This window comes from Coregonus lavaretus (assembly GCF_964263955.1).
Source record: "Coregonus lavaretus genome assembly, chromosome: 34".
Lineage (NCBI taxonomy): Eukaryota > Metazoa > Chordata > Actinopteri > Salmoniformes > Salmonidae > Coregonus > Coregonus lavaretus.
This window is the reverse complement of record NC_140021.1, coordinates 21442502-21469254: the sequence shown is the minus strand read 5'-3', so window position 1 is coordinate 21469254 and position 26753 is coordinate 21442502. Positions and strand designations below refer to the sequence as shown.

The 26753-nt window shown below is 42.2% G+C and overlaps 1 pseudogene across 1 annotated transcript in view; it reads right to left on the bottom strand.

Annotated features, from left to right (window-relative positions):
* LOC311108901 (integrin beta-1-like) overlaps positions 1-25310 on the bottom strand; it is a 39698-nt pseudogene extending 14388 nt beyond the window's left edge. Inside the window, exons 1-11 of the transcript in view lie at positions 25261-25310; positions 23226-23292; positions 20475-20554; positions 19888-20095; positions 19233-19434; positions 16399-16631; positions 15546-15772; positions 10640-10865; positions 10233-10324; positions 9853-9927; positions 8464-8533 (exon numbers count right to left, since the gene is read on the bottom strand). The product of the transcript in view is annotated as an integrin beta-1-like (transcript). The remainder of the gene's footprint in view (positions 1-8463; positions 8534-9852; positions 9928-10232; positions 10325-10639; positions 10866-15545; positions 15773-16398; positions 16632-19232; positions 19435-19887; positions 20096-20474; positions 20555-23225; positions 23293-25260) is intronic.
* Positions 25311-26753: the final 1443 nt, after the last annotated feature.

Sequence of the window (26753 nt, the reverse complement as noted above, 5' to 3'; positions counted from 1 at the left end):
GGGATAAAATTGTAGACCTGCACACGGCTGGGATGGGCTACAGGACAATAGGCAAGCAGCTTGGTGAGAAGGCAACAACTGTTGGCGCAATTATTAGAAAATTGAAGAAGTTCAAGATGACGGTCAATCACCCTCGGTCTGGGGCTCCATGCAAGATCTCACCTCGTGGGGCATCAATGATCATGAGGAAGGTGAGGGATCAGCCCAGAACTACATGGCAGGACCTGGTCAATGACCTGAAGAGAGCTGGGACCACAGTCTCAAAGAAAACCATTAGTAACACACTACGCCGTCATGGATTAAAATCCTGCAGCGCACGCAAGGTCCCCCTGCTCAAGCCAGCGCATGTCCAGGCCCGTCTGAAGTTTGCCAATGACCATCTGGATGATCCAGAGGAGGAATGGGAGAAGGTCATGTGGTCTGATGAGACAAAAATATAGCTTTTTGGTCTAAATTCCACTCGCCGTGTTTGGAGGAAGAAGAATGATGAGTACAACCCCAAGAACACCATCCCAACCGTGAAGCATGGAGGTGGAAACATCATTCTTTGGGGATGCTTTTCTGCAAAGGGGACAGGACGACTGCACCGTATTGAGGGGAGGATGGATGGGGCCATGTATCGCGAGATCTTGGCCAACAACCTCCTTCCCTCAGTAAGAGCATTGAAGATGGGTCGTGGCTGGGTCTTCCAGCATGACAACAACCCGAAACACACAGCCAGGGCAACTAAGGAGTGGCTCCGTAAGAAGCATCTCAAGGTCCTGGAGTGGCCTAGCCAGTCTCCAGACCTGAACCCAATAGAAAATCTTTGGAGGGAGCTGAAAGTCCGTATTGCCCAGCGATAGCCCCGAAACCTGAAGGATCTGGAGAAGTTCTGTTTGGAGGAGTGGGCCAAAATCCCTGCTGCAGTGTGTGCAAACCTGGTCAAGACCTACAGGAAACGTATGATCTCTGTAATTGCAAACAAAGGTTTCTGTACCAAATATTAAGTTCTGCTTTTTGATGTATCAAATACTTATGTCATGCAATAAAATGCAAATTAATTACTTAAAAATCATACAATGTGATTTTCTGGATTTTTGTTTTAGATTCCATCTCTCACAGTTGAAGTGTACCTATGATAAAACGTACAGACTTCTACATGCTTTGTAAGTAGGAAAACCTGCAAAATCGGCAGTGTATCAAATACTTGTTCTCCCCACTGTAGGTTGTAGGTTGGGAGCTTTTGTGAAAGAGCACAGTTAGAAAGATATGGCATATCGAAGCAAACCGGATGGACATCATGAAAATGATCGGAGAGGTTGAGAGTAGAGGAAGTTCAGGAGAAACAACAAACAAAATATAATTATTGTAAAATTGACTGTGTCCATAAAATGTAGATAGTAGGTATAAGCTGGAAGTAGAGGCCTAAGCATTGTTGTTCACTAGTTTACTCCAAGTAGGGAAAGGGTGGTGGGGTTGGAAAGTAATAAAGGGGAATATATATATATATTTTTGAAGGATATGTATGTGTATGTATGTATGTATGTATGTATGTATGTATGTATAAAACATGGGACCACACAGCCGTCATACCGCTCAGGAAGGAGACGCGTTCTGTCACCTAGAGATGAACGTACTTTGGTGCGAAAAGTGCAAATCAATCCCAGAACAACAGCAAAGGACCTTGTGAAGATGCTGGAGGAAACAGGTACAAAAGTATCTATATCCACAGTAAAACGAGTCCTATATCGACATAACCTGAAAGGCCGCTCAGCAAGGAAGAAGCCACTGCTCCAAAACCACCATAAAAAAGCCAGACGGTTTGCAACTGCACATGGGGATAAAGATTGTACTTTTTGGAGAAATGTCCTCTGGTCTGATGAAACAAAAATATAACCATTTGGCCATAATGACCATCGTTATGTTTGGAGGAAAAACGGGAAGGCTTGCAAGCCAAAGAACACCATCCCAACCGTGAAGCACGGGGGTGGCAGCATCATGCTGTGGGGGTGCTTTGCTGCAGGAGGGACTGGTGCACTTCACAAAATACAGTGAGGGAAAAAAGTATTTGATCCCCTGCTGATTTTGTATGTTTGCCCACTGACAAAGAAATGATCAGTCTATAATTTTAATGGTAGGTTTATTTGAACAGTGAGAGACAGAATAACAACAACAAAATCCAGAAAAACGCATGTCAAAAATGTTATAAATTGATTTGCATTTTAATGAGGGAAATAAGTATTTAACCCCCTCTCATTCAGAAAGATTTCTGGCTCCCAGGTGTCTTTTATACAGGTAACGAGCTGAGATTAGGAAGTGCTCCTAATCTCAGTTTGTTACCTGTATAAAAGACACCTGTCCACAGAAGCAATAAATCAATCAGATTCCAAACTCTCCACCATGGCCAAGACCAAAGAGCTCTCCAAGGATGTCAGGGACAAGATTGTAGACCTACAAAATGCTGGAATGGGCTACAAGACCTTTGCCAAGCAGCTTGGTGAGAAGGTGACAACAGTTGTTGCGATTATTCGCAAATGGAAGAAACACAAAATAACTGTCAATCTCCCTCGGCCTGGGGCTCCATGCAAGATCTCACCTCGTGGAGTTGCAATGATCATGAGAACGGTGAGGAATCAGCCCAGAACTACACGGGAGGATCTTGTCAATGATCTCAAGGCAGCTGGGACCATAGTCACCAAGAAAACAATTGGTAACACACTATGCCGTGAAGGACTGAAATCCTGCAGCGCTCGCAAGGTTCCCCTGCTCAAGAAAGCACATATACAGGCCCATCTGAAGTTTGCCAATGAACATCTGAATGATTCAGAGGAGAACTGGGTGAAAGTGTTGTGGTCAGATGAGACCAAAATCTAGCTTTTTGGCATCAACTCAACTCGCCGTGTTTGGAGGAGGAGGAATGCTGCCTATGACCCCAAGAACACCATCCCCACCATCAAACATGGAGGTGGAAACATTATGCTTTGGGGGTGTTTTTCTGCTAAGGGGACAGGACAACTTCACCGCATCAAAGGGACGATGGACGGGGCCTTGTACCGTCAAATCTTGGGTGAGAACCTCCTTCCCTCAGCCAGGGCATTGGAAATGGGTTGTGGATGGGTATTCCAGCATGACAATGACCCAAAACGTACGGCCAAGGCAACAAAGGAGTGGCTCAAGAAGAAGCACATTAAGGTCCTGGAGTGGCCTAGCCAGTCTCCAGACCTTAATCCCATAGAAAATCTGTGTGGGGAGCTGAAGGTTCGAGTTGCCAAATGTCAGCCTCAAAATCTTAATGACTTGGAGAAGATCTGCAAAGAGGAGTGAGACAAAATCCCTCCTGAGATGTGTGCAAACCTGGTGGCCAACTACAAGAAACGTCTGACCTCTGTGATTGCCAACAAGGGTTTTGCCACCAAGTACTGAGTCATGTTTTGCGGAGGGGTCAAATACTTATTTCCCTCATTAAAATGCAAATCAATTTATAACATTTTTGACATGCGTTTTTCTGGAATTTGTTGTTGTTATTCTGTCTCTCACGGTTCAAATAAACCTAACATTAAAATTATAGACTGATCATTTCTTTGTCAGTGGGCAAACGTACAAAATCAGCAGGGGATCAAATACTTTTTTCCCTCACTGTAGATGGCATCTTGAGGAAGGAAAATGATGTCGATATATTGAAGCAACATCTCAAGACATCAGTCAGGAAGTTAAAGCTAGGTCGCAAATGGTTCTTCCAAATGGATAATCTGAGCTTCTCCTCCAATGGATTTTGAGAAGGAGGCGAGAAGAGAGGAGAGTGTATGCGAAGAGCATGCAATTGAGATTCCTTTGTATACTGTTGTCCTAGCTAGCTAGCTACCGTGTCGACCACGCCTCTTCTTCTGTGGGGTTTATCGGCGGTTGGCATCCAACGGTATGGTCCAATATAATTTTTTATTACACCTGCTTTTTGCTGACTGCAAGACAAGGCAAAAAGGCTGATCGCCGATGGACACACACTGAAGAACCTTTCAACAGATAAAGGTTGCGCAACCAATGGTTGTGTGCCAGGTCATCGACTGTGCAGTCTGGCACCAGATTGCTATAACATGATGATGTTGTTAGCTGATATGTGAAATAGCTATCCAGGCGTTGTAAGATCTGACATGCATCAGCAATGTCTGAGCAGATGAAAACGACCAAGGTAAGTGCTGTACCCTAGCCAACCTACATTGGATTTGAGAGTTTGAATTGAATAGACGTGTCTTTGGCTTCCCGCTTGATTTTGAATGAAATTCGTCCGCTGTTCCGATTGGCTGCAGCTCTGTAATTGGATGACCTTATTTGTCTGTGTCCTGGTTCAACCAAGGCACCGGGTTAACTTTGGTCCTGTTCCCCTACTCAGACATTGCATGCATCAACCAATGGTCGGGTGCCATGTCATTGACTGTGCCATCAGGCACCAGATCGCTATAACACCCAGCCCTGTGATTTCAAAAGCTAACTTGTATCAGTATTCACAATTTTTTACATTGATCAACATGAAACACTCTGGTTGAATCAACGTTGTTTCCACGTCATTTCAATGAAATCACGTTGAACCAACATGGAATAGAAGTTGAATTGACGTCTGTACCCAGTGGGAAGGCTTTGCAATGAAGGCATTATTTGGCTTTGCTTGGAATGAGCACAGAAAAGGACCTGAGGTTGAATACTGAAATGCTATAGAATAACTATATTATACACATAAAGACATGTCAATTGATTGTGTAATTAAGTGATTTAGATTACTTTATCCCATTAATACAAGTGGTTTTCAATCCTTTTAAAATAGACTGTTTATGACAGTCTTATGACAGAATGTATTGTTAGTCTTTTCAGTCTTTTCGCAAGGCAAACTGGTCCTCATCAATAGTGCAATGATCACTTTTAAAACATCAATGTAATAGTTCTTAGCACTTCTTCACCCATTAAATGTTATCTGGTTAGAGTCAACCAATGGTTTTCTATGATTGACAATTATGTGATTGACGTGAGAAATGAATCTTTAAAAACTGCGCTCAATGATAAATCCAGATTCTTGTATTCCTGCTAGATGGATGACAAATTTATACACAAATCTATGTGTTTAACCTATGGCTGAAAAAATACTTTATAACCACAATGCAAAAGGTATGCTTTAGTCTCAGGTCCTGTCTGAAACTCAATTGCTGCGTTCCAAATGGCACTCCATTCCCTATATACAGTAGATCTCTACTTTTGATCAGAGCCCATTGGCCCTTGTCAAAAGTAGTGCACTATAAAGGGAATAGAGTGCCATTTGGAATACATTGTCTCTGAAAGGTACAACCTTTTGCCCATACCAGTCCTGTGGCAAAAACCTTAATTTCAACCAGTTGTTCAAGAAATAAAAGAAAGCATCTAAAAGTATATACACATAATTGTACATTTTTTAAAGACAATGAATAGAAAATAAAATGTTATTAAAAATACCAAGTGTATTGGCCAAATGTAATATTATAATACTGAAGCGACAAAAATAAGAAATTGCTAAATATATACAATGAATCCCACCTTCCATGCCCCTATCCCTCTCACCCTCTATCCGCTAGAACTATATTTGCATACAGTGTTTTTCAGGGAGAACTGAAGCTCCATCATTTGCCTTCATATTTGTGGTTGACCACTGTTGTAACAGCACTCTGACTTGCTTAAACAAATGTGGTTTCTACTGACAATTGAGATGTACAAACTATGGCATAAGGGGACGACAAGCGCATAAGAGGCAATCCGTAATTTAGATTAAGACATTAATGAGGGAGCTAGGATGGACATAGTCAATATAACTATTTGTTCAGCGCTTTTGAAATGTACAGCAACAGAATTCAGAACATTACAGTATTCTCCCTGTACACCAAGTCAGAACCGTAGGATACATAATGGGGGCATATAAGCAGACAATGAAAGCTCTTACAATATTTGCTGATTACATTTTTCTAAAACAGGCTATAGGCTACATGTGCACCACCAAGTCAGAACAGTAGGCTAAATTAAGAGGGGAAACGGGACCAAATTATTAGGGTGAGGCACATGGGCTACTAACAGCTTACTGCACAACATACACTTAGTATTACTTTCTTACAGTATACATATCTCCCTGGCATATTACATTATTTATGCAGCAGCATACTAGACAATTTTTGGACTCACCTTGTTGTGCTGTCCTCACTTGAACATGAAGGTGGCGCGGTGGTCATTCGTGGACAGATTTTGTCATCAAACTTTGTCATCAAAGTCTGGCATTCTCTGGATTTATGGTGATTTCATTACAATTGGGAACTCCAAGGTCGAATCATGATGACGTCAGTGATCTTCAGGTCGGAGGTCTAGAAAGAGGCCTGAGTTCCCAACTTGCAATTCCGAGTTGGATGACCGTTCAAAATGTATTTTCCCAGTCGGAGCTAATTTTTTTCCCGAGTTCCCAGTTGTCTTGAACTCACTGAAGTCTGAGATTTCCCAGTTCCCAGTTGTTTTGACCGTGGCAGAAGTCATGCTGGATTGACAGCATGGCCAATGTTGAATGTTTATCCACTCCACTGAATAGCAGGCTAGTGATTGCTTTGCAATGCTTGCATTAGCCACTGATTCCTTCCAAACACTCATTGTTGAATTTGCGATTTCCAACTTGTTGTGTAATGTTTATGTCCAATGGCTGATGAGCACCGATACGTTTTATCTATAATTTTTCTTCATTATTTCTCTTCATATGACAAGGATTGAAAAGGATTTGCAAGTAGATTGTCGACTTGATTCATGATGATGACTGCTAGCCTGCTAGCTAAGATTTTGAAAGTATGATATTGACATGGTCAGTCCAATCAAAGATACTGTAGATATAGATATAGTGGTCCTCTGTAGCTCAATTGGTAGAGCATGGCGCTTGTAACGCCAGGGTAGTGGATTCGATCCCCGGGACCACCCATACCTAAAAATGTATGCACGTATGACTGTAAGTCGGTTTGGATAAAAGCATCTGTGGCGCAGTGGTCTAAGGCACTGCATCGCACTGCATCGCAGTGTTAACTGTGCCACTAGAGATCCTGGTTCGAATCCAGGCTCTGTCGCAGCCGGCCGCGACCGGGAGACTCATGGGCGGCGCACAATTGGCCCAGCGTCGTCCAAGGTAGGGGAGGGAATGGCCGGCAGGGATGTAGCTCAGTTGATAGAGCATGGCGTTTGCAACGCCAGGGTTGTGGGTTCGATTCCCACGGGGGGCCAGTAAAAGAAAAAAAGATATGTATTCACTAACTGTAAGTCGCTCTGGATAAGAGCGTCTGCTAAATGACTAAAATGTAAATGTAAATGGCTTATTATTATTATATAACGTGATTTGACATCATTTTATCTGTGGCCAATGACCTTGAGCCTTCTTGGATGGGCATTTCTAATCTAACTCTATGGCAGCACCCAAGGGGCTTGAATCTTCGAGCTCTACCCGTAGATTTTGAGGTGATGTAGTGTCCCCATGGGTGACAGAACACTGAGCCAATCACGGCGCAACTAGAGAACATTACCAACCCCTACGCTCCGTCTTTCCACTGGCTGCCACACCACCACAGAAAGCACTGAGCTAGGCTGAAACACCTGCATTTTGGAGCTGCCTTACTCAAGAAAGCAAAAACGTGACCATGTTTATATGAGGCTTTATTAACTAAATTATAATTTTTTGGTACATTGTTTGCAAACTGATATGTGACACGTATTAATGCCAAAATAACATGCAAAACAGGCAAACAGGTGGGGCTCTACCTGCCCTGAATGATGGGTCGCCACTGCTTGTAGGGTTTTCGCCCTGGAAGGCACAAGAAAAACGTTATAATATGTCTGACTGTACATTACAATTCTATCTGTCACATAACATGTCAGTCGTGTGACAACAGCTGCAACATGAGACAATTTACTAGGAAAAAATACCACAGCAAAATCAGAGCCATCCATTTAGAATGTCAAATTATTATTAAGCATTCTTTAGACAGATCTTTTCAACTGATTGGTGTTATTGTGAGAGAACATTTATGTGTTGTCATCCAGGTAACACTTTTAGAAGAAATATCAACAAACGTCACAGTCACAACATGCCATTTCCATCATAGTCTAGCTTCAAATATCATACAAAATACTATACTAGGCTTCCATGTTATCACCTGTTAATACTTACCTCTATTCAAACTACTAACAGAGGGGACAGTTTATGTTGACCAACAAAACAATAGGTATTATTGTGGGTTTTAATATCCCCTCATATGGATCTTTCTGCAGTTTCATCAACTGTCTTACGTGGCCCAAAGAGACCAAATGAAAGCCAGAAATATTGAGATTGATGAAATAGTGACAGTTTACAGTAAGTTGACAAACACAAATAAAGAAACATATATATATACACACACAAACAAACAAACCCATGCAGGAAAACAGAGGAGAGGGAAAGTGAATACAAACTCACAGCTTTATGTCCATAGTTCGGATTCTGGAACGTATTAATAGGGCTCTTGTAAATGGGATTCTCTTGCTATGGGTTGAGAGAGTGGGACAGAAATTTAAGAACAGGAAACAGAGAATGAAATGAAAAGCATGGGTAAAGATAAATAAGAGGGAATTAAACAATCAATCCCTTGAGAAAGGGGTATTTTTACATCAGGATCCAAGATTCAGAGGTTGATCATCTCCCTTTGAAAATCATCTTACAGTGCTGGGTGTATTCCCCTATTACATCTATACTAACTGTAAGTCGCTCTGGATAAGAGCGTCTGCTAAATGACTTAAATGTAAATGTACAAGTCAGGTCAGTCTGCTCTCTCATACAGACATTTACATTTTAGTCATTTAGCAGACGCTCTTATCCAGAGCGACTTACAGTTAGCGAATAGATCTTTTTTATTTTTTTTTATACTGGCCCCCCGTGGGAATCAAACCCACAACCCTGGCGTTGCAAACGCCATGCTCTATCAACTGAGCTACATCCCTGCCGGCCATTCCCTCCCCTACCCTGGACCAATTGTGCGCCGCCCCATGGGTCTCCCGGTCGCGGCCGGCTGCGACAGAGCCTGGATTTGAACCAGGATCTCTGGTGGCACAGTTAACACTGCGATGCAGTGCCTTAGACCACTGCGCCACTCGGGAGACTTACAGTCATTTAGGTCTGGTTTCTTCTCCATGTACCATAATGAGAGGGTCTAGAAGCCTCAGTGCCCTGCCCATGTCACCAGACCAGAGAGGCTCTCACATCTGGCTGGTCTGACTGGAAATAATCAGGCTGAGCTGAATCATTAAGGATTTCAAACCCTGCCCGTTGTCCGGAATTTAACCTCTGCCTGCAGTGTGGATAACACGCCACTAGGAGGAAGCATAACACCGAACAAACTAAGCTACTGTAACCACTCCCACGAAAAGACAGATGTGTGTCCAGGGACCTTCGCATTCCAAAAAGGCTTCCTTTTTTCATAACTGTATTTTGCACAGAGATTACTTAAAACTACAGGGTTTTAAGAACATTTTAAACAAACTGTTGAGTAGGACTGTGTAAAAATGTGTGTGACATCTTATGAAGTCATCGTCAAAAGCAACAGGTCTGTTACAGTCATAAAATATTTCCAATTCTGTATTCCTTTAGGAGTCTGTTCTCTGTGTAAGAGATTCACACAGTGGCCATATCTATAACACCTGTTTTCCACATCTCAATCAACCTACTGAAATTACAGTCAGGGAGAACACAAACTAGGACCTGCAAAAGTACATCATCATCATCATCATCATCCCCATTATAGGCCATTACAAACAGTTCTCCAAGATGGTTTCCTGGTCCTGTATCTACCATCTCCACTCTCTTACCGTGTCCCATTTAGCATTCATCTTCTCCTTCTCAAACTTGGCGAACTCTCTCCTGTCGTGGATGATCATGAGCAGCTTACATTTACATTTACATTTTAGTCATTTAGCAGACGCTCTTATCCAGAGCGACTTACAGGAGCAATTAGGGTTAAGTGCCTTGCTCAAGGGCACATTTACGTCATTTAGCAGACGCTCTTAACCAGAGTGACTTACAAATTGGTGCAATCACCCTATAGCCAGTGGGATAACCACTTTACAAATTTATTTTATTTTATTTTTTTGTGGGGGGGGGGGTAGAAGGATTACTTTATCCTATCCCAGGTGTTCCTTAAAGAGGTGGGGTTTCAAATGTCTCCGGAAGGTGGTGAGTGACTCCGGAGCTTCCAGATGAGAAGCAAGGTCAGGCCGATCAGCACGATGCCCGCCACCACGCCAGCCACGATGGGGATGATGGAACACGGCAGGAAACACACAGCCAGGAACATTCAGTTATCCCAACTTTTATTTATTTAAGCAGGCAAGTCAGTTACTGTAAGAGCAAATGCTTATTTACAATTACGTCCTTCCTGATTTGCAATATATAGGCCCAGGAACTTTACCTGACCATGTAAGCTGACCAGGAAGAACTACAAGTAGAGCCTGGAATTTTTCCTAGTCAGGTCAAAAACACCTGGCTCTAATCACAAAACGACTCAATAGACAGACAAATAATCTATTTTTTTCACTCTGTTATATCCTCAGTCACAATGACTGTATGTTATATGGGCTGTATGTAATATGCTCTCACCTAGTGTTTCCACCACATGGACCTCCTTCTCTGTCTTGTTGACAGCGTAGGTGTAGTAGAACCAGCAGTCATTGGCATCCCTCTCCTTACAGTGCATCAGGGGGAAGGCCTGTCCTGGCTGAGGCAGCTTGTCTCTGTCCTTCACCTTGATCAGGTTGAAGTAGCTACAGTCTCTCTCACACGTGTCCTTCTTCTCCCCCGTCCCAAAGGCCCTGCACTGAACACACTCCCTGTGGAAGACAGGACATTGACATGTAACTCTGTACAGATGGAGTAACACACGCAGGTAGTCTCACATTGTGATGCTTGCTCGACTTCTGACATATTCACTAGTAGGGGTGTGGCGGTCATGAAATTTCGTCAGCCGGTGATTGTCAAGCAAATAACTGTCGGTCTCACTATAATTGACATTAATTAACACAAACACATTTAGCATCTCCTGGCTTCCACACATAGCCTACAAGCCACTAATGCATTTTTAAAAGTATAATAAATCCATGTAATATAGCCTACACCTTCACATTAAATCCATTATTTATTTTAGACAGGTCTAAAGAAGCATGATATGAAGAAAATGTAGTCTATTTCAGACGAACAGAATAGCATACTCTGAGTTGTCCTTATGTTAGGTCATGATCTGGCGATACCAAATGGCTGTGGGCTACACTAGTTAATTTACCAGACAAGATTTGCTTATAATTCCTTGGCATTATTTATATTATTTTATAGTATGAAGAATACAATTGAACAAAGCTGAATAAAATAGAAAGGATATTTTCTCCAAACGATTTGAGGGAGTGCGCATTCTGTGTTGAGTGGTTAACAAAGAAATAGGTACTCCTATACAGTGAGGGAAAAAAGTATTTGATCCCCTGCTGATTTTGTACGTTTGCCCACTGACAAAGAAATGATCAGTCTATAATTTTAATGGTAGGTTTATTTGAACAGTGAGAGACAGAATAACAACAAAAAAATCCAGAAAAACGCATGTCAAAAATGTTATAAATTGATTTGCATTTTTAATGAGGGAAATAAGTATTTGACCCCCTCTCAATCAGAAAGATTTCTGGCTCCCAGGTGTTTTTTATACAGGTAACGAGCTGAGATTAGGAGCACACTCTTAAAGGGATAAGGCCTCGAATTTTACGGCGGCATCCCCTTTGTGTGGCCGTAATGCACCCTAAATAAATCCATGCCTTTTGCGGCCAGTGGCCATTGTGCCCTTGGCCCGGAGTGCTGCGTTGTTTCCTTCTCCCTGAGTGCTGCGAGCTCCGAAGCACCTCTCACTCATATGGCTCTCCATCACGTGATAGGATCTTTCTCACAGGCTACAAGTGAAGACAGACACAACTGCGCGCGTCCTTATCCAATTCCGAGGTGAATATTGAAGATATTGGAAGAACTGTGCACATTTACTTTTCGTCAGCCAACAAGATGAGTAGGCCTAACGAACAGCAAACGCAATAGCCTATGTCAATCTACTATCCCCCACAGTACAAAAGTTGACCTATTCTATTCTGTGCGAGAAATAAATATTCCAAACAAAGTCTGGGACAGTTGTGGGATGCGATAGATTCCAAATGAATACAGCCACTAGCATCCCCCCCAAACAAATTACGTAATGTGGCTGACGCAACAGATCAGAACGTTTAGCTTTAAATGTTGATAATCTATTAGACTATTTCTTCATATTATAAGCGCAGCAATGCACACATGGCAGTAGGCTATAAGCACAAATGTTCCATTAGCGGGAAAACACCATTATCAAAGGTGACCGCAAATGCAATTATGCATGTAATGCTTTTATTATAAAAGTGGATTTTTATGGTGAAAATGATCTTCCCCAAACTTGAAACTCACGCGCTGCTTATGTATGCCAGTTAGGCTCTACACCCTTTGTAAAGCAGATTAATGTGTTTAATTTTAAGAAGTTATTTGGCCACTTTAGTTGTGATACAAACCTTATCAAAACATATAGGCCTATGGGCTAGGCTACATGAGGTGTGCAACTATGATTCGAAAAAGTCGCAAAAAAAAGGCATGGTTTCTTTCCTTATGCTGGGCATCATTCACAAGTGATAGGCTAATATTGTCACCCATCAGACTATACTTGATTATAAGGGTACAAAAACATTTCTGCAGCATTGAAGGTCCCCAAGAACACAGAGGCCTCCATCATTCTTAAATGGAAGAAGTTTAGAACCACCAAGACTCTTCCTAGAGCTGGCCGCACGGCCAAACTGAGCAATCGGGGGAGAAGGGCCTTGGTTAGGGAGGTGACCAAGAACCCGATGGTCACTGTGACAGAGCTCCAGAGTTCCTCTGTGGAGATAGGAGAACCTTCCAGAAGGACAACAATCTCTGAAGCACTCCACCAATCAGGCCTTTATGGTAGAGTGGCCAGACAGAAGCCACTCCTCAGTAAAAGGCACATGAAAGCCCGCTTGGAGTTTGACAAAAGGCACCTAAAGGACACTCAGACCATGAGAAACAAGATTCTCTGGTCTGATGAAACCAAAATGGAACTCTTTGGCCTGAGTGCCAAGCTTCATGTCTGGAGGAAACCTGGCACCATCCCTACGGTGAAGCATGGTGGTGGCAGCATCATGCTGTGGGGAAGTTTTTGAGCGGCAGGGACTGGGAGACTAGTCAGGATCGAGGCAAAGATGAACGGAGCAAAGTACAGAGAGATCCTTGATGAAAACCTGCTCCAGAGGGCTCAGGACCTCAGACTGGGGGCGAAGGTTCACCTTCCAACAGGACAAGGACCCTAAGCACACAGCCAAGACAACACAGGAGTGGCTTCAGGACAAGTCTCTGAATGTCCTTGAGTGGCCCAGCCAGAGCCCGGACTTGAACCCGGTCGAACCTCACTGGAGAGACCTGAAAATAGCTGTGCAGCGACACTCCCCATCCAACCTGACAGAGCTTGAGAGGATCTGCAGAAAATAATGGGAGAAATTCACCAAATACAGGTGTGCCAAGCTTGTAGCATCATACCCAAGAAAATCGAGGCAGTAATCGCTGCCAAAGGTGCTTCAACAAAGTACTGAGTAAAGAGTCTGAATACTTACAGTGACATCCGAAAGTATTCACCCCCCTTGGTATTTTTCCTATTTTGTTGCCTTACAACCTGGAATTAAAATGGATTTTTTGTGGATTTGTATCATTTGATTTACACAACATGCCTACCACTGAAGATGCAAAATAAAATAAAATCTGAAAAATTGAGGTCTGGGCTTTGACTAGGCCATTCCAAGACATGTAAATGTTTCCCCTTAAACCACTCATGTGTTGATTTAGCAGTATGCTTAGGGTCATTGTCCTGCTGGAAGGTGAACCTCCGTCCCAGTCTCAAATCTCTGGAAGACTGAAACAGGTTTCCCTCAAGAATTTCCCTGTATTTTGCGCCATCCATCATTCCTTCAATTCTGACCAGTTTCCCAGTCCCTGCCGATGAGAAACATCCCCACAGCATGATGCTGCCACCACCATGCTTCACTGTGTGGATGTGTTCTCGGGGTGATGAGAGGTGTTGGGTTTGCATCAGACATTGTGTTTTCCTTGATGGCCAAAAAGCTCAATTTTAGTCTCATCTGACCAGAGTACCTTCTTCCATATGTTTGGGGAGTCTCCCCCATGGCTTTTGGCGAACACCAAACGTGTTTGCTTATTTTTTTCTTTAAGCAATGGCTTTTTTCTGGCCACTCTTCCGTAAAGCCCAGCTCTGTGGAGTGTACGGCTTAAAGTGGTCCTATGGACAGATACTCCAATCTCTGCTGTGGAGCTTTGCAGCTCCTTCAGGGTTATCTTTGGTCTCTTTGTTGCCTCTCTGATTAATGCCCTCCTTGCCTGGTCTGTGAGTTTTGGTGGGCGGCCCTCTCTTGGCAGGTTTGTTGTGGTGCCATATTCTTTCCATTTTTTAATAATGGATTTAATGGTGCTCCGTGGGATGTTCAAAGTTTCAGATATTTTTTTATAACCCAACCCTGATCTGTACTTCTCCACAACTTTGTCCCTGACCTGTTTGGAGAGCTCCTTGGTCTTCATGGTGCTGCTTGCTTGGTGGTGTTGCAGACTCTGGGGCCTTTCAGAACAGGTGTATATATACTGAGATCATTTGACAGATCATGTGACACTTAGATTGCACACAGGTGGACTTTATTTAACTAATTATGTGACTTCTGAAGGTAATTGGTTGCACCAGATCTTATTTAGGGACTAGGGGGGGTGAATACATAAGCACGCACCATTTTTCCATATTTATTTTTTTAACAAGTTATTTTTTTCCCATTTCACTTCACCAATTCTGACTATTTTGTGTATATCCATTACATGAAATCCAAATAAAAATCAATTTAAATTACAGGTTGTAATGCAACAAAATAGGAAAAACGCCAAGGGGGATGAATACTTTTGCAAGGCACTATATGTAAATGAATTAATAAATTTGCAAAGAAAATGAAAATTCAGTTTTTGCTTTGTCATTTTGGGGTATTGTGTGTAGAGTGATGATGGGAAAAAACAATTGAATCCATTTTAGAATAAGGCTTTAACGTAACAAAATGTAGAAAAAGTCAAGGGGCCTGAATACTTTCCGAATGCAATGTATCACAGTCAAATATACAGGATATATATTCCAGCTAAACAATGGACAGACAGGACCTGAGACTAAAGCATACCGTTTGCATTGTGGTTGACAAAAATCTATCCCCCCAAAATTCTGAGAACAGTAATATTTTACACATACATGAAGGTACCAATAACGAATAATTTCTGACGAAAAACACAAATGTGATTACAAAAAAATTATAATTGTGTTTTGGAAATAAACTTTTTAATTATTGCTGTTTTCTGCTTAGTTAAAACCCCATTAAAATGAACAAATACAATTAATTCATTCAACTCTCTTGTGTTCTGTGCAGACCCCTGGACAGGTGGGACAGATCTCACAGGTGGGACCCTGGAACTTTGCATCAGTGCACTTGCAGGTGCCACACTCACAGGTGCCTCGTCCATTACAGATCTGCTTGTTGGAGGCCAGGCAGGTCGTGGTGTCCAGAGAACAGTCACAGGCACTGCCTGTCCAGTTGGCATCACAGATACACACCCTGCACTCACAGCGACCATGTCCTGCCACAACACACAGGGTCAGAGATTATCCTCCAAAGTTCAAACATAATTTCATATTATAGATAATATTCTAGATTAGAGATTAAATGAAGCTAAATTGAACACGATAAATCTAATTTCGTAAAAGGTGATGTCTGAACTAATCAACTGATCTCTAATTTAATTGGGAAATTACCCATTACGCCACAAACACAGAGGTAGTTTGTGCTCTGAGGAAGATGTTACACAGGTCTTGACCATCATTTCACAGCAAACAAAATCTTTATTGATAATCCAATAATTGATCATATTATTCACTTCCCCAATCTACGTTTGGGGGACTAAACTAATCTTTATTATATATTTTTTTCTTATTAGTAAACATGTTTGAAAATGTACATTTCTTAGTGTTTTTTTTTTTATACAAGAAGACTCGGCTGTCTCTATTTTTTAGATATTTATTTCCTTATCTTTTTTTTATTTCTATCATAGCAGGATATGTAGGCCTGTAATACAATCAACAGCCGATACAAATAACCATCCCACAATAGGAAAGTGGGAGCTAAAAGTTAATGGTCCCCCAGATTACTAACCATTTATCGTATAATGCCTATTGCAATGCAGTAGGGGCCTAAACTGAACTCCACAGAGTTTGTTGTTGGAGCGGTCACAGTTGAAGTTGTCACACTCGCAGAACTTCCCGCTGTAGCGTTCCTCGGGGTTCTCTCTCTTCTTACACTCACAGGTTCCACACACACAGTCTCCGTTGTTGCTGCAGATGTCTGTACCGTTGTCTTTACGGCAGTTCTTATCCAGGTCTTCACTGGTCACCTCGTTGGTGCTGCACTCACACTGTCTACCAATACGGCCCTCATTGCACCTGAGAGATAATAAAGACAACAAGGGAGGACTGCATAAAAGACTGCCTATGTAGAATATTCACATGCAAACAGATGCAATACACTTGAAAACAGTCACTTGCCAATGGACCATAGAAATAGATTTACAACACATTACAGTGCATTTGGAAAGTATTCAGACCCCTTGACTTTTTCCACATTTTGTTACGTTACAGCCTTATTCTAAAATGGATTTAAAAAATGTTTTCCCCTTCATCAATCTACACAATAACCCATGATGACAAAGCAAAAACTGTATTTTTTTGAAATTTTTGCAAATGATATATCAGGTTTTCATCAAGGATCTCTCTGTACTTTGCTCCGTTCAACTTTCCCTCGATCCTGACTAGTCTCCCAGTCCTTGCATTTGCATTTGTTTAAGCTGTTTTCTAGTAATATTTATTTGGATACAACCATAACAATGAGAAAATGAGGCGTGACTTCGCCTGGCATAGAAAATGTGCTCACTCGTAAGGACAATGTTGTTAAGAGGAGCTAGCCAACAACACAGCTAACACAATAATTTCAAACTGAAGCTGTAAAGACTGCAAACTAAACTCAGCAAAAAAAGAAACGTCCTCTCACTGTCTACTGCGTTTATTTTCAGCAAACTTAACGTGTAAATATTTGTATGAACATAACAAGATTCAACAACTGAGACATAAACTGAACAAGTTCCACAGACATGTGACTAAATCAATTGAAAAATGTGTCCCTGAACAAATGGGGCGGGTCAAAATCAAAAGTAACAGTCAGTATCTGGTGTTGTCACCAGCTGCATTAAGTACTACAGTGCATCTCCTCCTCATGGACTGCACCAGATTTGCCAGTTCTTGCTGTGAGATGTTACCCCAATCTTCCACCAAGGCATCTGCAAGTTCCCAGACATTTCTGGGGTTGGAATGGCCCTAGCCCTCACCCTCCGATCCAACAGGTCCCAGACGTGCTCAATGGGATTGAGATCCGGGCTCTTCGCTGGCCATGGCAGAACACTGACATTCCTGTCTTGTAGGAAATCACGCACAAAACGAGCAGTATGGCTGGTGGCATTGTCATGCTGGAGGGGCATGTCAGGATGAGCCTGCAGGAAGGGTACCACATGAGGGAGGAGGATGTCTTTCCCTGTAATGCACAGTGTTGAGATTGCCTGCAATGACAACAAGCTCAGTCCGATGATGCTGTGACACACCGCCCCAGACCATGACGGACCCTCCACCTCCAAATCGATCCCGCTCCAGAGTACATGCCTCGGTGTAACGCTCATTCCTTCAACGATAAACGCGAATCCGACCATCACCCCTGGTGAGACAAAACCGCAACTCGTCAGTGAAGAGCACTTTTTGCCAGTCCTCTCTGGTCCAGCGACGGTGGGTTTGTGCCCATAGGCGACGTTGTTGCCGGTGATGACTGGTGAGGACCTGCCTTACAACAGGCCTACAAGCCCTCAGTCCAGCCTCTCTCAGCCTATTGCGGACAGTCTGAGCACTGATGCTGGGATTGTGCGTTCCTGGTGTAACTCGGGCAGTTGTTGTTGCCATCCTGTACCTGTCCCGCAGGTGTGATGTTCGGATGTACCGATCCTGTGCAGGTGTTGTTACACATGGTCTGCCACTGCGAGGACGATCAGCTGTCCGTCCTGTCTCCCTGTAGCGCTGTCTTAGGCGTCTCACAGTACAGACATTACAATTTATTGCCCTGGCCACATCTGCAGTCCTCATGCCTCCTTGCAGCATGCCAAAGGCACGTTCACGCAGATGAGCAGGGACCCTGGGCATCTTTCTTTTGGTATTTTTCAGAGTCAGTAGAAAGGCCTATTTAGTGTCCTAATATTTCATAACTGTGACCTTAATTGCCTACCATCTGTAAGCTGTCTTAATGATCGTTCCACAGCATGGGAAACAGTGTTTAAACCCTTTACAATGAAGATCTGTGAAGTTATTTGGATTTTTACAAATTATCTTTAAAAGACAGGGTCCTGAAAAAGGGACGTTTCTTTTTTTGCTGAGTTTAGCTGCACTTCCTTTCGTTTGACCTTTTTTCAATTGACATTTCTTTCTATATATCCATAAAAATGATGCCAGCTGATTCATGATTTCGACTGGCCGAGAAACGCTGCCTGCCTGTCTGTCTCGTCCCAACTCCCGACACGTACATTACTATGGGACAGCTGGAGATTGAATTTGAATATTGAAACAATGTTGCAATTGTCGGAGAGACAGACAGCAAGGTTTATACAAATCTCTGCTGTTGAAAACTAAATGTTAGTCTAAAAGAAATGTGAGATAATGTCTACATTATTTATTATAGTGGAGCTCAAGTTTATACATTGCCTGGCTGGGCTGATGAGTCACTGGATTGTGCAGTCAGATGGAACAGAGTAAATAGGCATTTTAACATCACAGATTTAGCTGGTGGTAACTTGTGGAATAGACACCGGCTGGAATGCGGTTTTAACCAATCAGCATTCAGGATTAGACCCACCCGTTGTATAACTATGCAATATGCACCCAACCAGATCTGAAAGCAGAAGAGATACATTTGAAGTGGAGAAGAAGTTAAAACAAATATGAACATCCTCAAACCTCATACAACCGGGCTGTTTCTCAATCTCACCGATTCTGAAATCAGATGTGATCTTTGACATCTCCAGCATCAGCTGTGTTCCTAGGTTCTTGACGTTTTCCAGATTGTCCTTCATGGAGTAGGACAGGTCCATCAGGTAGTAGAGGTCGATGGGGTAATCCTCAGCCCGTTTGAACTTCAGGTTAAAAGACTGGGGTTCACCTGCAGTACACAGACAAATAGGCAAGGTTAAGCCGGGGACTACAGACTTGCTAACTCTGGCATATTTATATTGATGTGAACACTGAAATCTTGATAAATGTGCACTGTCCATGTCAAATAAGGTGCTGGCCTTCACATGAAAGAGTACAAGGAATACTCCTTCCACATCATAATTACAGCTGTACAGTTAATAGCTAAAACACACAAAGAAAATGGAGGCTACTGTAACTAATCAACATAACAATGAAAGACCACAGAGGAACAGCAGGAGAAATAAAAAAAGACCCTCAGCAACGCTGCTTCAACAATGGTTGTCAAGCAAGATGTTTTGGCTGAAGCAAAGTTAACTTAGACTGCATCTCAAATGGCACCCTATTCCTAACACTAAATAGGGAAAGGGTGCCATTTGGGACACAACTTAATCAAACTTAACAGTTCCAGCTAAGTTCTTACCAGATCTGACGCTGAGGGTGAGTTTCTGTGTGATGTCATCTGGTCGGAGATTCCCTGCTCCCTTGTTGCGGTTGGTCACAGCCTTGTTCTTCAGGACAAGCTGGCTGCCTCCAGGGTTCTCTACCTTGGCGGCGCTGCAACCTCTCTTCCTCAGGGACTCCAGCTCATCACAGCGGGTCGATGTGGCCTCACCCTGCTTCAGGAACTCCTGGAAGAGAGGAGGTATCAGTATCATGACATATTGCACTATGGCATTCATAGAGGAAATCCACCCAAAAATGTAAGGTCCTTATTTTCTGAAAATGTATTTCCTACACTCCCAAGCAGTTTATAAAGGTTATAAACAATATTGCCTGACACACTGGTGTTGTAATTCCAAGGAACAGTTTAGATTACATTCTTATTTCTTTGATTTGCATACACCTGCAAGTTGTAATGCTGAGTCAGTTGATATTAAGGTTGTGTAACATCAATGAAGTAACATTATCTCTGGATAAGAGCGTCTGCTAAATGACGAAAATGTAAATGAAAATGTAAATGTAACAAAGTTATTGGCAAATTCATATCCACGTACTGGGTCCATGCACCATGCACCAGCCACATTTCGCTCCCACTTGAATACACTCCCCACAGGATTTGGCATTAGCCTTGATGCACTCGTTCCCTTCTGGAATGGAATGGAAAAACAAAGGTTGAAAAGAAGCAAACTCATCATAGACTCCTAAAAACTAACCAGGAAATAAGCCAGAGTGTACACATTGTGTAATTTGGAAAACTGGAGCTAGAGACAGAATGGAATATTCCGCTGTTCCATAGTTCCATGATGTATTCACTACTATGCTCAAAGAAACCTACCCTGTAAACCCCAATGTGCTGTCATTACTCAAAACTTCTGAGGAAACCCGTTGCACTTAACATATCTGAGAACAGTTACCTAAAGTGATTTTGAGTGCCTTCGGAAATATTTCAGACCCCTTGACTTTTTCCACATTCTGTTACATTACACCCTTATTCTAAAATTGTTTTTTTTTTAAATCTCAGCAATCTACACACAATACCCTATAATGACAAAGCGAAAACAGGTTTAAAAAAAACAGAAATACCTTATTTACATAAGTATTCAGACCCTTTGCAATGAGACTCGAAATTGAGCTCAGGTGCATCCTGTTTCCATTGATCATCCTTGAGATGTTACTATAACTTGATTGGAGTCCACCAGTGGTAAATTAAATTGATTGGACATGATTTGGAAAGGCACACACCTGTCTATATACGGTCCCACAGTTGACAGTGCATGTCAGAGCAAAAACCAAGCCAAGAGGTCGAAGGAATTGTCCATAGAGCTCCGAGACAGGATTGTGTCGAGGCACAGATCTGGGGAAGGGTACCAAAACATTTCTGCAGCATTGAAGTTCCCCAAGAACACAGTGGCCTCCATCATTCTTAAATGGAAGAAGTTTGGAACCACCAAGAATCTTCCTAGAGCTGGCCGGCCAAAAACTAAAGCAATCGGGGGAGAAGGGCCGTGGTCAGGGAGGTGACCAAGAACCCGATGGTCACTCTGACAGAGCTCTAGAGTTCCTCTGTGGAGATGGGAGAACCTTCCAGAAGGACAACCATCTCTGCAGCAATCCACCAATCAGGCCTTTATGGTAGAGTGGCCAGACGGAAGCCACTCCTCAGTAAAAGGCACATGACAGCCCGCTTGGTGTTTGCCAAAAGGCACCTAAAGACTCTCAGTCCATGAGAAACAAGATTATCTGGTTTGATGAAACCAAAATTGAACTCTTTGGCCTGAGTGCCAAGCATCACGTCTGGAGGAAACCTGGCACCATCCCTACGGTGAAGCATGGTGGTGGCAGCATCATGCTGTGGGGATGTTTTTCAGCTGCAGGGACTGGGACACTAGTTAGGACCGAGACAAAGATGAACGGAGCAAAGTACAGAGAGATCCTTGATGAAAACCTGCTCCAGAGCGCTCAGGACCTCAGACTGCGGGCGAAGGTTCACCTTCCAACAGGACAAGGACCCTAAGCACAAATCCAAGACAACACAGGAGTGGCTTCAGGACAAGTCTCTGAATGTCCTTGAGTGGCCCAGCCAGAGCCCGGACTTGAACCCGGTCAAACCTCTCTGGAGAGACCTCAAAATAGCTGTGCAGCGATGCTCCCCATCCAACCTGACAGAGCTTGAGAGGATCTGCAGAAAAGAATGGGAGAAATTCCCCAAATACAGGTGTGCCAAGCTTGTAGGGTCATACCCAAGAAGACTCAAGGCAGTAATCGCTGCCAAAGGTGAGTAAATGGTCTGAAAACTTATTGAATTGTGATATCCATTTTTTTTTTTTTTTTATACATTTGCAAAAATGTCAAAAAAAACTGTTTTTGCTTTGTAATTATAGGGTATTGTGTGTAGATTAATGAGGAAAAATAACAATTTAATCAATGTTAGAATAAGGCTGTAATGTAACAAAATGTGGAAAAAGTCAAGGGGTCGGAATACTTTCCGAATGCACTGTACATGTAAAAACACAGATATTACAAAAATAAATTAATAAATCTACCTGCAGTAGAGCATGCTGGGAAAAAAGTTTATTTGTGATCATAACTTTAAAAATGTAGTTGATGTGACTTCTCATTGTCCACCACGATGAAATCGGGGAGGAAACTGTGGATCTGTCTCTGTCCGTCCGTTCGTTTGTTTGTACGTGAGTCACGCGATACCTCAGACAGCACTGGCATGATTTTTGACGGAACTTGGGTGAATGATGTGTCTTGCCATAGAGATTCTGCATTTACAAAATTACACTGATTGGCCTAAGGTGGGAGCTATAGTAATTAACTTAAATTTGTTAGTCACACACAATCTCAATTTGCTCAAGGGGGGCACTGCATCATTTGTGCATTTGTGGGGGACGACATGTTTACTGTTGCCTTGTTTAATTTTGAGTCAGTACAACTGAAACATTTTAATTAATAATGACCTTTCATTGACTTTGAGTTCACCTTACTTGAAGTATTTCAGTTAAAAATGTCTTGGGGTTTACAGTGTAGGTGGAGCTGCTTTTTCCTCTGGCTAATGACATCATTACATTACAGCAGCATGCTCAGTTGGGGTTGGCTACCCATACGGGACATCAGTCAGTTAACCACTATTCTGTACTGTATATTTATGATGCGGTTTAGTAGAAATATATTATGATTAGATGATGTACTGCATTAACAGTGTACAGAAACAGACTACTGATGTTACTGTTGAGGATTGATTTTGTCTAACAAGGTGGAAGCTACAGTAAGTAAGGCAGAAACTTGATATAAGATGGAGGAGAATCATCTTACCTTGCTGAGCACTGCTGTAACAAATGACTCCTAACAACACTGATTTCAGAAGTAGTTTCAGGTCCATCTGAAAAAAAAAGAAAATGTGTGAGGATACAGTAATAAAGGTGATGGTGAATACTGTGTGTTTGTTTACATTTGTAGTACCATAGAAGATATTAGACTTGGCGACCTAATGCATACATTCTTCCTTCCCTTGACAAAAAGGACCAAATAACTGATATAGCTTTAGGGCCCAGAGTTCTTCCTGGTCAGGTGTTCACATGGTCTGGACCCCTATATATTATAGATATAAACAGTAACTGTATTAACTCATGACATGGGCCATTACTCTCATTGTCCCATGTAAGCTGTGGTTCGCTAACGGTCCGTTTAGCCAGGGAAACAGAAAGTGCATTTAGTCTCCCTGTCGTTAAGGAGGGTTGAGCTGGGGACTGAGTGTAAAATGGGGAATGATTCATTGACCTGAGTCGTCAAAGGGTGTGTGTGTGTACCGGATGGGGATCGATATCCATGGCAGGAAGACTTTTGAGCCTAGCTGGGCTATTTACAGGAGGGAGGGAGGGATGGATGGGGGGAAGGAGGGTGATGGAGAAGGCGGGAATGAGAGAGAGAGGGAGGGAGGGACAGGGAGGAGAGACTACAGGCTAGTGAAGTAAGAGCCATGTGAGAGGAGGTCGTTTTATTGAATTAGCTCCTGACTGTTATCCTGTGACACACTGAGAATAGCAGACCTCTGCCTCCCTGCCACCAGATCGTTTATTACCTCCCATTATAACCAGGCCTTTTACAGATAGTCTAGAGAGAAATCAGCCTCAATGTTTCTACTCTATTTAGGGGTATAGCTTTAACAGAAGAAATGGGTGAGTGGACAATGCTACTATGCTAATGGTGAGGAGATAAGCACAGCATCCATTATACAATCCCCTAAGGTGGAGAAGGGGGTTGAGTGTGTAACAATGTGGACAATTTACCAGAAACTTCCTAACTTCTTTAGAGAATGATTTTGTAACTTATCTGCAGAAGAAGAAAAAAATTGAGCTTAAAAAGCAGTAGTAGGAGTCTGCAAATCTGGGAGCCAAATGAATGGCTCTTTCACCAATGCAATTCGGTTCCGACGTTCACCAAAAAAGAGCCACCCATTACTACTCTCTCTGTACTGCAGCAGTTACATTCGGATCTGTACGGGTCCTTCCGGACAAGTCAGTTGAAATTACAGATTCCCAAGACCCGTGACAATCATATCAGATCCGACCCAGACCCGTGACAATATTTATAATTCTGGATCCGGACCCGCTCGGGTCCTGGGTATTCGGGTACAGGTGGATCAATGAAGACCTCTAGACGGTGGTGTTTTTTTAAATGACACTTTGAGTTAGCCATTATCCAAGTCCTTCACTTGTGGAAAATTGTCATACTTCAGTAAAAGTATAGATACCTTAATAGAAAGTTACTAAAGTAAAAGTAAAAGTCACCCACTAAAATAGTACTTGAGTAAAAGCCTAAAAGTATTTCGTTTTAAATATACTTAAGTATCAAAAGTAAATGTAATTGCTAAAATATACTTAAGTATCAGAAGTAGAAGTAAAAGTTTAAATCATTTCAAATTCCTTATATTAGGCAAAGCAGAGAGCACCATTTCCTTGTTTTTAAATTTTACGGATAGCTAGGTGCACACTCCAAAACTCAGACATAATTTACAAAAGATGCATTAGCGTTTCGTGAGTCCGCCAGACCATAGGCAGTAGGGATGACAACGTGTTATCTTGATGCGTGAATTTCACCATTTCCCTGTCCTACTAAGCGTTCAAAATGTAACAAGTACTTTTGGTTGTCAGGGTAAATGTATGGAGTAAAAAGTACTTGATTTTCCTTGGGAATGTACTGAAGTAAAAGTAAAAGTTGTCAAAAACATAAGTAGTAAAGTAAAGTATAGATACCCCAAAAAACTACTTAAGTACTTTACAACACTGGAGAGTAATCAAGAACGGATGAAAAACAGGATTCATACAATTATCAAAATATAAATACTTACCTTATCGGCGTGATTTATTTCCGAGGCAACATACGTAAATGTATCTTCTTTAAAATCCCCGTCGTGATCCGCTACCCAGCGTAGACACAGCAACAATTGCCTTGTTGGCAACGGGAGGTACTTTCTCCTCTGCGAAAAGTCACGGTCAATTCACTCCCCCGCGGGTCATTCCTTATTCAGTTACTCCATTAAAAAAGGGAAAAATGCAGTCTACAATTTAGTTGTATAAAAGTGTTGGCGTATGTAATTAATATATATATGTAGCATACTCCCCTGGCCGCGTGAATTTATTTTTATTTTCAAAATTAGATTAAGAGAGAAGTCCGCAGTATTCTCCGCTGAAGCTAAGCCCCGCCTCCACAGGAAATGCCGTCATGAGTTTAAGGCACGCCCATATTCTATTACAATGAACAATTGGGGAAGGAGACAAAACAGCCTCACGCTGAGATGTACAAGATGTGGAAAATATCATAATATTTACATTTTAGTGATTTAGCAGACGCTCTTATCCAGAGCGACTTACAGTTAGTGAGTGCATACTTTTTTCTCTCATACTGGCCCCCCGTGGGAATCGAATCCACAACCCTGGCGTTGCAAGCACCATGCTCTACCAACTGAGCTACACAGGGCCCGTGTGTGTTATATATATAATATGTGTTATAAAAGTGAAGAGAATGTGACGTTGTAATTGCGGTGGGAATCATGAAGCCACATCTTCTGAATGCCCCACAAGGGTAAAGGAGAATGAGGTGGCCAAACTCAGGGTTGTACAGATCATTTCATATGCAGAAGCTGTGAAAAGGGTTGAGGGTTTGAATGTTGCACCAGAAGAGTCCATGGTAGTTGATAGGCCTTCGCTGCAGGCTGCAGGGGTTGTCTTACACCAAGAGGATCCTGACATTTTAAAGGTTAAAAAGGTGGACTTTGTGGCCTTTATCGCAATGGTGATAAATGGCACTGCCAAGGTGGAGAAAAGATCTAGGAAGATTGAAATCATTGTGATTGCGGCGGAGCGGTTCCTGGGGCTGAAAGATTTCACAGTAAAGGTTACATGGAGTATTAGCAAAAGTCGTATTACCTTCTCAGGTCCTAGAGCCTCAGAAGGGAGATATGGAGAACTAAAAGAAGGAAGAAGTGGGAATTTAGTTTGTTTTGGCAATACACTATTTTTATTAGGGTGGATTGTTAGAATCACTATTAAAGTATGAATTTATTTATTTTTATATTATTTTTGGTTTCAAACCGTCCAGTTGGTGGCGGCAATACAACTTTTGGATGTAGTCCGCCTTAAAATCCACAGAAGAAGAAGAAGAAGAAGAAGAAGAAGAAGAAGTACAGTGTACTAGAATAATGAAAGTTCTCCCAAAACGAACACTTGAATAGCTTCTTATTATCAAATCAAATTTTCTTATGTATGGATGGGTTTGTGATGTGTTGCCTTTTAGGGTCATGTTCAGTCTATCTCCCTTATTGGTTACCCTCTTTTTAATGGA